Source organism: Corvus hawaiiensis, chromosome Z (assembly GCF_020740725.1).
Source record: "Corvus hawaiiensis isolate bCorHaw1 chromosome Z, bCorHaw1.pri.cur, whole genome shotgun sequence".
Classification (NCBI taxonomy): Eukaryota; Metazoa; Chordata; class Aves; order Passeriformes; family Corvidae; genus Corvus; species Corvus hawaiiensis.
The window spans coordinates 36,756,223-36,767,897 of record NC_063255.1 but is presented as its reverse complement, the minus strand read 5'-3'; positions in this window follow the sequence as shown (position 1 = coordinate 36,767,897).

Below are 11,675 nucleotides of genomic sequence, written 5' to 3'. Positions count from 1 at the left end.
CTCAGGACAAAGAGTAGCTGCAGCCACCTGCACCGCTACACTGTGTATATTAAAAAGACATCAGAGAAAGTACAGAGGAGGAAACCATATCCGTTTTAAAAATACCTCTCAAGATACAAAAAAAAAATCCACCTATCATTAAGGAATTAGATTGAAAGTTAGATGTAAACAATCTTTCAAGTGGCAGACTTTTTTTTGCTTTTCCTTGAGTCTTACACGTATTAAGTATAACATTTGGTCATGCTATCCAGTTTTCTGAAAAGCACAAAGAATGAGCAAGTGACAAAACAAAACTTACTTTCAACTTACAGATACCTTGTTCTCAGCTTTGTGATATACAACAGAAAAAATCAAAAAAAGACAGGTCATCAACCAAGAACTAGGGGAGGGAAAGGAATGCATGGGCTTTGTAGTAGTAAAACTAAGAAACTTGTTTCATCTGAGAAAAATCAATTAAATGGGAAGAACCCATGAGATATCTCCAGCAAGATATTTTTAATAGACTATTAGCCATCTTTATAAGGGCACAGAAACAGTCTTTTTGACCTCTTATGACCTCTTCTTCTGTATACTTTGACTGCTGTGTACCACAACACAGAGACAAAAAGCAAAAAACTACTTTAGAGACAATTTTTTGTGGTTCTACAGGCTGAGTCTAAGTATAATTAAGGGCCTGTGTACTTTCAATATTAAGACTCTTCCTGTCTTTACATAATTCCGTGACTAATCAAAGAAAGGGAAAAACAGTAAGCATCCTCATCTTCTTTCTTCTTTTTTTTGTTTTTAATCCCCAGGAGGCTACAGTATTGGTATTGTATTTTCCAGTGCATGAAGCACATCTCTTTGAGGATAGCAGAGCTTTACACAGCCTTTAATAACTTCTGTGGTGGCCTTGTTTAACATGTTGCTAGGTGAATTTCGTAAGAACCAGCTGAGCCTTAGCAGAAAAAGACATAGCTTTTATGGATTTCACATAACATGTAGTTTGAAAGTTAGTGAAGTGTTGGGGTCCCTCCTGCCTGCCATGTGGCCCTGGGAGAGGGGCCCTGGGGGGGAGGCACGGGGTTTCCCTGCCCCTGCTCAGCCTCGTTCCCATTGGTTGGTTTGTGTTCCCCTGCGCGGGCAGAAGGACCCTCGGGTCCCGTGACTGTAACAGTTCCTGGGCACAGCCCCGGCCATGCGGCTGGAGAAATAAACATCTCTGAAACAGCTATCAAGAATCTGTCTGTCCATATATATTTCCTTTCCACGGGACTCCTCGTTTGATATATGCATGTTACAGTAATCCCCACTGCAACATAATGGTAGAGAATTGTGAGCAGAACAATCCCCTATCCCTAAGCGACTGATTTGTGTGAGTAAACCCTGGAAACTTTTGATTCCTCTTCTTGTTTTTGCTTTGCTATTCCATATCTGGACTATGGAAGAATCGTGGGAAATGTGGCTCTCTGAGCCACAGAAAAAAATGTATCTAGAAGTTAAAGGAATCCTTAAACAACAAAACAAAAAAGTATTGGAACCGGGAGATCTAGAACTTTTTTTTAACTGGCTTTTCAAAAATTTCTTCTATATTTCTCGAGACTTACTTTTTGATATTGAACCTCCTGGAACTAGTCAAGAGTGTTTTTGGCATGAGATCTGGGATGAGATAAGGGATCAAATGAAACATGCATTAGTGATTGAACCCTTGCGTGGATCCCTCGTGGTCAGTGAAGCTATTCAGGGGCATTTGTATGGTCCCATTACCCCTAAAGCAAAGGATGGCCATAGTCCCGCAGCCGCCATCCCAGGAGTGCGTGACTGCAGCTGTGCCGGCGGAGGTGCCTGCGCTGGATGCGCCCAGCCCCCTCGGGAGCGTGCACCTTATCGCGAACCCCCTCCCTGTCTCGGGGTCCCCGGCCACGTGACTGCGAGTGAGGGAGCAATGCCGCAGGCGCCACAGGTGCCATGGGCCACGAGCAGCCAGGAACTGGAGGTTGGTGTGGCAGCCCGCTCTGAGCACATGGCTCGGAGAGCCCTGTGGAGGGAGAAGCGGCGGTTTCCACAGCGACATGAGAAGCCACGCAGCGCAGCGCCGAGCTGGAACGGGGCCGCTCTCAAAGCAGCGTGGAGTTTGCAGAGCAGAACCGTTCACAGGGCACGGGGCCGGTGGCGATGGCAACGCGGGGCCGTGCAGAGCCCAGACACACGCCGGAGCAGCGCCGCTCGGAGGGTGAGGAGCAGCTGCAACGCGGGGGCCCGGCTGAGACATCAGAGTCGGCGAGGCGGCGGTCACGCGGGACCAGCAGCCACGACAAACACGCAAGCACGTGATAGGAGGAGTTATAGCAACGAAAGTCACAGGAACTGTGAAATGGTACAATGTAAAAAACAACTATGGATTTATAACATGAGATGATACAGGGGAAGATCTATTCATCCATAGAACTGCCATTAAAAGGAATAACCCTAAAAATTACCTGCAAAGTGTAGGAGATGGGGAAGTTGTGTAATTTGATATAGTGCAAGGAAAGAAGGGTTTACAAGCAGCAAATGTTACTGAGCCTGGAGGTATTCCCGTCAAAGGCAGCCGTTATGCACAAAATTATAAACAATATCCATCCCAGCAACTTCCCTACCCACAGCCTACTTTCCCCTTTTACCCTATACCCAATATGTACCCCTTCCTAAGTTTACCCCATCCCCAGTTTATTCCTAATCCGTTTTTCACCCCATGGCTTCCCTATACAATTCCCTTTCCCTACAATTCCTCTCCGATGCCGAGGGGGGGATGAAAAGGGGGAGGGAAGAAATTAAACCCTCTCCTGCCTCAGTTTCCCCACAAAGCATGCTCAGAGGGTTCTGTCTCCCTTCTGTCAGCCCTAAGATGTTCCATAGAACCTGTTTGGACATTTAAAGACTCAGGAGGGTGGCTTGTTTTGTTTTGAAACTGTTCTTGTTATGTTTATCCAGTTGTTTTCATTCTTCTTTTATTAAAATAAAACAGGTGAAATGTTGGGGTCCCTCCCCCCTGCCATGTAGTCCTGGGAGAGGGGCCCTGGGGTGGAGGTACGGGGTTTCCCTGCCCCTGCTCAGCCTCGTTCCCCATTGGTTGGTTTGTGTTCCCCTGCGCGGGCAGAAGGACCCTCGGGTCCCGTGACTGTAACAGTTTCTCAGCAGAGCTCCGGCCATGTGGCTGGAGAAATAAACATCTCTCTGAAACATCTATCAAGAATCTGTCCGTCCATATATATTTTCTTTCCACGGGACTCCTGGTTTGATATATGCGTGTTACAGTAATCCCCACTGCAACAGTGAAGTAGCTTCAAAAAGGGGCAAAAGCACCTTGCTTACATCTGAGAGTGGTTTGGTTTAACAAAGAAGTGATTTCTTGTTTCCAATGTCATTACTTCTTGCTAATGCCAGATTTCTCAAATGAAAATATGATATTCTGAGCTATTAGAAAGAGAATGAGCAATTTGAAACCAAGGTTGTTCTATACCAGTTTGACTAATCATAGGTTGCAACCCTTATACAGCTTTTGCAAATGTCTTTTTGACACTAATCAGAGTGTTTTGCATCCAATTGGGAATTCCGTAACCTTGGAATTTGCAGACACACTAATAAAAATGTACTTGATTATACAATGAGCAACAGTGGGAGTCCAGATTGACAAGAAGAGAATATCTAAACAGTAGAAACTCAATAGACTGGGAACCTGGAACAACGTATTTCTCCCACAGATGCAGAGTGCTACACATTTTACATTTCTGTGAAATTTCTGGAGTTCAATGGCACAATGAATATACTTTATATAACTGTGAATTCCTAAAAATTTTAGAACAAGACTACAATTTCTTTCCTTTTCCTCTTTTTTTTTAAATATTTCTTTCTGAAGCAAACATCAGGCCTTCTATGATAATAGAATGAGGAAAAGAGGGAGAAGAATTTAAAAATAAGTGAACAGAACTGACCATTGGATGTCAAACAATTTTTAATAAGCTGCTTTGTTTTTCCATACAGCAAAATAAGATGCTATTTGTTGGGTTTTTTTCTAAAATAGAGAAGGAAGAGATCTTTTTGGTTGGTTTGTTTGTTCTATAATGGCCATTGATTGATCAACAACATACGCACCCATGAATTTTGATATTTAGCACACTCGTATAGACTACACGTTTCTGCTGCATATCTGATCAAATCAGAAACGAAGAACAGCAGACAGCAAGCCAAAGTCATTAAAAAACTCATAGGTAGTAAAAATGAGGAACTGGGCCGTAATTAGCCATACATAATTTAAAACACAGAAGTATTGGATCATGACATCATTTCACACATTTTTGACCTTTTGTCCAATTACTCTATCGTGGCTGCTCAAACCATGACGTCTGGTGTAGCATAACAAGCTTGAAAGCTGCTGACCTTTCCCTTAGAGCATACCCTTCTCCTCCTGCTTGCTTACTCACCATATTCCTCATGCTTGAAACCTAAATTCTTTTTTACTGTTAGCACAAAGTCCAATAGTACGTTATTACAAAACCACTGCAGGCAGCTAACAAATACTTGTTAGGTTGGCCCCTCCAGAAAATCCATCTGTAGCTATTTAAACTGCATGAAAAAACAATAGATACATGTGCTCTTAAATTCATCAATTAGAATCCTTCATATCATGTAATAAACAATCTCACTTTTCTATAGAAAGGTCACTGCAAGCAGCAAGAGATGTTTGCCAGAAAGAACTTTGACCACAGTCCTCAAGATCTATTCTAGGAATGGCAAAATAAGGCTAGCAAGCTTAAGACATAACTTATTTCAGACACTGCAGGTACTGGTCTTTGTCATTTTATGATATGTTTTGTGCCCCTGCTGCCAAAACTATTTCATGTGAAACAAGTATAAATTCTCTTGTATTGGATAAATCATTGTGAGACGAGTATGGATCTTTTTCTATAGCATGTAAAGGAAAATAACAATATTAAGATAAACACGCTGTAGGTCGGTAGGTGTGCTGACATCTTGTCAGGCTCAGTTCAGATCCTGTGTTGACTGATAAGCACCTGCCTACAGTTATTAAGTCTGAACACAAGAATTCTGGTTGCTGCTAGTGCTGCTCTTCCTCTAAAATACTTCAAACAGGAAAATATTTGTTGTCTGGCAAATAATCCAATTATTTATGAGTCCTAGAAAAGGTCACAGTAAAAATTTTTTCCCTATGTTATTTTTCCACTTTTCCTTTCTCTCTTTCCTCTCTAGCAAATAAGTGGGGAGACAACTGCCAACATTTCTGAAACAGGATAGCAGGCTTATATTTATGTGGACCTACAAGGAGCTTATTGCAGGCAGCTGAAGTTGAAACCCGGAAAAAAATAGTCACTTTGAACAATATTTCTTATTTGACACAACAGTGCTTATTAGGCAAAGGTGTTTCCTAATTAATAAGATAGACAAAAGTGGAGTATATGCTTCTATTTTTTTGTTCTAGACCTGTGTGTTTTTCCCTTAGAACACATTGTACTACCCCTGTTGATATCAAAAGCATACCACAGTTCATTTAGTCAAAATACAGCTGGGATTATTATATAATCATAAAAAGCACGACAGTACCCAAAAAAAGAAACAGCCAAATTAAATTGTGTAAGGTGGAACTGAAATTCTGATACCTTAATGAACATTATGTCTACTTGAGCTAGTAAAAGCCTCTGCTGTCAGCTGCAGTGCATTAAAGGCACTCCTGGAGCAATGTATTTTCTTTCTTGAGACCATGAACTTTGAAAATTACCTAAGATGCAGAGTGTTTTTACTGGGAACAGTGGTGAGATATGCTTGAAAATGCACTCCTGATCCCAAATGAAATATTAATGAAGGCAAAATTTTAAGTAGTCTACAATTCTAGCACCTCCCACCAATTTTAGATAACTATATTTTGAACCTGATAAAGAACCATTTACTGTGTAGGAAGTAAAAGAATTTTTCCTTTCCAAGTAATTAAATGGGATTAATTTTGTAGGCATTTGCTCATTATATTAAGAACCTCAATATCTAACCATTTGCATATATTTTAGTGCCATCAAAATCAAGAAAAAATAAATAATACATTGGGCACATTGTGCTGGAATTTGACACGTCTGTTGTGAGCTTGAGAACAGAGTTCAAACCAGGCTATCCACTTAGGGAAAAATGGAATGAAATTGACATGATCTCAATAAGAAAACGTAAGAGGGCAGAAATGACAGAAATTACTTAAAACTTTCACCTTTATCATGCTCAGCTTCACTTCCACTATAGAAACTACCCACAAAGCAAGTTACAGAGCAGGTGAAATGGATATCTGTCACTAAGCTGCACCTTAAAAAAGAGATGAAATTGACCTCAATGTTCTGGGACAGTGACTACAGTCCCGCAGAGGAATTGTAGTAGGCCATACATTTTTTCCTCCACTTACTGTGCTTGACTCTGTGCACACTGTAATATCACATTCTAACTCTGAATACCATTACTTTGCATCTGCCTCAGCTCACAGACTGAAGAAATCTCAGCAAATTCAACACTAGCAAAATCAAGAATATGAAATATTAAAAATTACTGTCTCCATAATACAGAATCTTTTCATTTCTGACTAGACCACACAGAGGAATATAACTCATGAATCTTTTAATTTTTTATAACTGTCCTTGCTGACATCTTCCCACATACAATCATGAAATCAAAACAAAATCTTTTAAATGACCCTGAAATAATGTAAATGTGATATGATTTTAAAGCTTCTTACAATTTTTTTTCTGCTAAATTATTTGCCATTTTTACTAATATTTTGATACAAGTGGCATGGCTGACAATAAAAAGTTGGATCAGAACCTTATGCACAATTTATATTAAGCAGTTGCTCATTAGGTCAGCTTAATAAATATATAAATCAATTCAAATATAATATAGATGGCACAAATGAGAGTTCCCAAATCTTGTTCACAACTGGTGAATGACAGTTTTTTCTATTGTCTTCAAATAGCAAGTTTTTGTTCTCCAAATGATTGTCCAACATCCTACTAAGGTGGGAAGGAAGACTTATTATTCAATGAACAATAATCTAGCTAAAGTGACATATCAAGGCCATCAATAAAAATACCACTAATCAGATTGAAACTTGGTATAATTAAGTACTGTACTAAATTATTTTGCCTTCCAAACAGCTGTTTCAAACAAAGCATAGTGTTGAATGGATTTTCTTACATAGCATTCCCCAAAACATAGAAGGGGTTTACAGCTAAGATCAAGCCTTGTTCCAAAGAATGAAGTGAAGAACACCTGAACCAGTCAGAAAATGGAACAACATGTACCTTCCCATTTTTTTAAGCACAGTCCAAATCACTATCAAAACTGGACTAGCGATTGCAGGTTTGGGCTCACCTGCCTGTGAACAAAACCAGAGTAGCTTAGACTCAGGCTTGCTTTGTGCACATTGCAAATATTAAAGCATTCATTGTCTCTATTATAATAGAAAAATCAATACTCAAGCTAACAGCTCATTAAATACCCACATGTTGATTTATTCAATGTTGAACATACGAACCTACCATATTTTTCTAGAAGTGTCACTATATGAGAGTAATTCAGCATTATGACTCAAATCCAAGCAGTATCTGTTATTTAATATCAGACAAAAGTGTATGGTTCTACAGCTACTAGAATGAATCAGTTTGAATCTCAAATCTACTGTGGTATAAAGCAATAAATGAAAAATAGCCTGCTAATCATTTTTTGGGCAATAACATTTCATAGATATCTCAGACAAAAGGTTTAAAGTCATAAGATGCATGAAGAAATTCCAGTATTTCTCATGTACAGTGCCTTCAGTTTAGAAGACTTGGGGTTTTTTAAAGAGAAAACAACATACAGAGTCCAAAGTTACTCTAAAATTCCTCTATTTAACTACGGTTATAGTTCATCTTGTAAAAGAATAGTGATTTTTTGGGAAGTCACTGGGTAGACAGAACTACTAAATACTTGATTTTGGTTTTGGAATTCTGCTGTGCAGCTTTGACAATACCTTAATTCCTGCATGCAAAACAAGGGCCACTCCAGTCAACACTAGGTATCTTCCCTTTTCAATCCACACTAAAAAAGGCCTTACTTATCCTCATACAAAGACTGGTTTTCAAAATTTGGCTTGACAAAACCTGCAAATCCATCCACGGAATTTCCATGCATACAGTAAGTCAATACTTAAACTACATGAACATCAGCCTCTCCTACTCACTGACATTTTGCCTACTCAAATGTCTCCTTATTTCCCAAGCTTTGGGAGATGCATCTAATCCATCTACTGTTATGGAAAGTTCCTTATAAGTTAAACAGCAAACAAGTCCAATTATCTCTCCACACATTCATTCTTTCATTTCAACTTTGATTTAAACCCATTTATTTACTATTCCCCTTATTGCTCTAGTATGTTTAATTAGACCACAAATAAATAAATTATATACTTTGTAAAAAGGTGGTTTTTTAGTCCATAAATTTATAAATTTTAATCTCTATTACTTCAAGAAAAGTTAGCAGTGATTAATAAGTCTAATATAAATAAGAAATTAAAATATAAAAATTAACTATGGACTGGGAAGTAGATTTTAAACAATTACTTGCACCAGAAGTGAAGGGCAGAGCAGATGCCTATGCTCATCATAAGTCCTACAAAACTTGTGTTGCACATTTTTTCTTGCTTATTTTTGATATAAATTTTGTATTTGCTCCATTGCAAAGACACGAGAAAAAGCCTTTTACTAGACCTTTTTTGTAGCTCAGTGCATTATGTTTATTGTTAGCTTTCTTTTCCTTCTATTTTTCATGAAGTTACTACATAAATTACCACAATTTCATGTTTTATGTTGCTTTTCAGGCATATTCTACTGAAAGTATACTAACATTTTTTTCTGTAAATGCAGTGCCAAGATAGAGTACATAGATGATGCCAAGGATAACACATGTTCACTAGTCAGATTCTAAAATGTCTTATTGATTGCATTAACTATCTTAAGTAGCTCACAGAACTATTCCAGTAACGAAAGGCACAACCTTAACTATGCAGTAATTAGACTGTTATAATAATATATTGTAGTCCTTAAATTATTTTCTTACAGTAAACTTAATGATTATGCAGTGAGATTTGATTAGATTGATACATAGACAAATGTAAAACTTTTCTAAATTTATACTTAATAATATGTCTACTAACTCAGGCAAAATGCTCAGTGGAGTATCAGCTAAGTTAAAAGGAGTCCTGATTTGAAATAGAGACTTAAACATTTATTATTATGCTACTCAATTACTGTACCTTACTGAAAAGAAATGTATCAACATATTTATCTAATAAATGGAATGAGCCTTCCACTTAACCTGCTAGAAATTATTTTTGAAATTTATACTCTTCTGTCACAAGATACCAATTCCAGGAAATTAATAGACCATCTACTTCTAGCTGGCTTATATATAACTGTTAGGAACTGGCACTGCTTCAGCAAACAGGCAGAACTGCATTGATTGACTCTGACAGGTGTTGCTTGTGGACAAAGTGGAAAAATTAACTAAAGGACTCAATGAGGAGCTTGTTATATTATGCAGTGTGACTGTTCTTATTTGTCTTTTGTAGTTTCCCTTCAGATTTTTTTTAATTATAGAAATGCATCGTATTTACTGGCAAACTGCCAAGTCCTTTTTTTCATTAAGAAAGAAATACTTATTTCCTTACCTCTCTGAGTTTTGTCACAAATTTGTTTTCTGCTATGTGCTTGTGCTACAAACACATCATAAATATGGCTTTTTATAACTATTTTCAACTTCTTGTTGAATCTTTTCATGGTGAAAAAGATATAAAGCTGCAATTACGTTTGCATTTCTTCTGTGTAGTACTTTCTATACATGAAAATGAATGGGATGTTTTATTTTTGGAAAATATAGTACTTTCTGTGCATGGAAATGAATGGGATGTTTTATTTTTGGAAAATGCCAGAGTGGAATACCAGACAGGTAGCCTTCAAATTGGATATATGCTTTCCAGTAATAGAAGTAGATAAACAGATGAAGGTTTTTCATGGGAACCCATCTCATTGGCCCATAAAATAATCTGCTAGAAGCTTTGAATGCTTTTGAAAAAAGTATCAAAGAAAAGTTAAACAATTTTGACTGATCCTGTAATTTTGTGGCATTGTTTTTAATTTGATATCATCAAGGAACTTAAATATCCTTGACTAAGCTGATCATCAAGAACCCCTGTGACAGCATATGCAGCACGTTGGCATTAAAATTACATTTTATAAATAAATCACTTTGTGGAGCATATGCTTTCTATTTACTTCCAAGTCACATGATATGGTGCTATTATTTATAAGGACTTTTTAATTTCTGTATCACTGAGGTTATACAGACAAGGAAGTTAAGCATTATTGGCTTCATATTATTTTCACATTCACATTTAAGTCTTACATATGTAGTGGAATGGGAAAACGTTTTGTATTAACTTGTCTGTATCCGCCTCAGATACAGTAATTCATTTCAGAATCTCCAAGCACCTAGTGAAGTTGACACTTCACAAACATTTTTGTCTGTAGAAAAAACATGTTTTGCTACCTTTTTTTATAACTTAAAGAAAAAAAATGTTAATATTCATTTACCTCGGAGAGGCAAGGAATTCAGGACAAGCTATGTACTTGGAAATAGTATATTTTACTAGAATAATTTGGTATAATTGGATTTTTTTTTCTGCCATTCCTTCTTCAGATCTAAAATAGAATCTGCAAACCTTAAAGTTCAATAAGAAGTGAAGGTCAAGAGTGTAGGAGTTAAGTTAAAGATGGAGCAAATAAATGTCTGCTGGTAGTTTGTGCAACCAAATGTGCAAAAAAGGGAGCAACAAGAAACTTGATTATCTTACAGGCAACAGACAGAAACACATAGTTCAGAACACTTGGAATAAAATGGAGTGTGTGGGGGGAAAAGGTGGGGAACATTAATATGCAATAAAAGCAAATATGAAAAGAATTTACTGTCATAAAAAATCATTAATGTGCCATAAAAATAATAATGTCTGCTGCATACATAGATCAAACCCTTTCAAAATAAGCAAAAAAGACTTTACCATTTCAACACTGTCTTACTGTGTTGATTCTAACAGCTGAAAACTGCTACACTTTTAGGTGTAATGAAACTTTGTTAAGTCCAGCAGCAGTAAAATGAGACCTCAACAAATGGGGTGATCACATCAACGCAAAATCACAAGCCTTCCTATTCACTGCAAAACATACTTCACATACTGTGTAGGTAAAGATGTAGTTTCCACAGTACCTCTCCTCTAAACCTGAGATTATTTACTGCTGCAATTCAGCAAGCCCTTTTTTCTTTTTCATTGTGTTTAGTTCTGGGCCCCTCACTACAAGACAGACTGGAGTGATGGAGTGAGTGCAGAGAAGGGCAACAGAGTAGGTGAAGGATCTAAGTCTGGAGCACAGGTCCTGTGAGGGGTGGCTGAGGAAGCTGTTTTAGTGTAGCCTGGAGAAAAGGAGTCTCAGGGAGTGTCTACAATACTAAACAAAGCTGTATCAAAGTGGGGGGCAATCTCTTCTCCTAGGTGAGACATGACTCTTCTCCCAATGAAATGATGAGAGAAAATGTCCTTAATTTATGTCAGAGGAGGTTTACATTGGATATTAGGA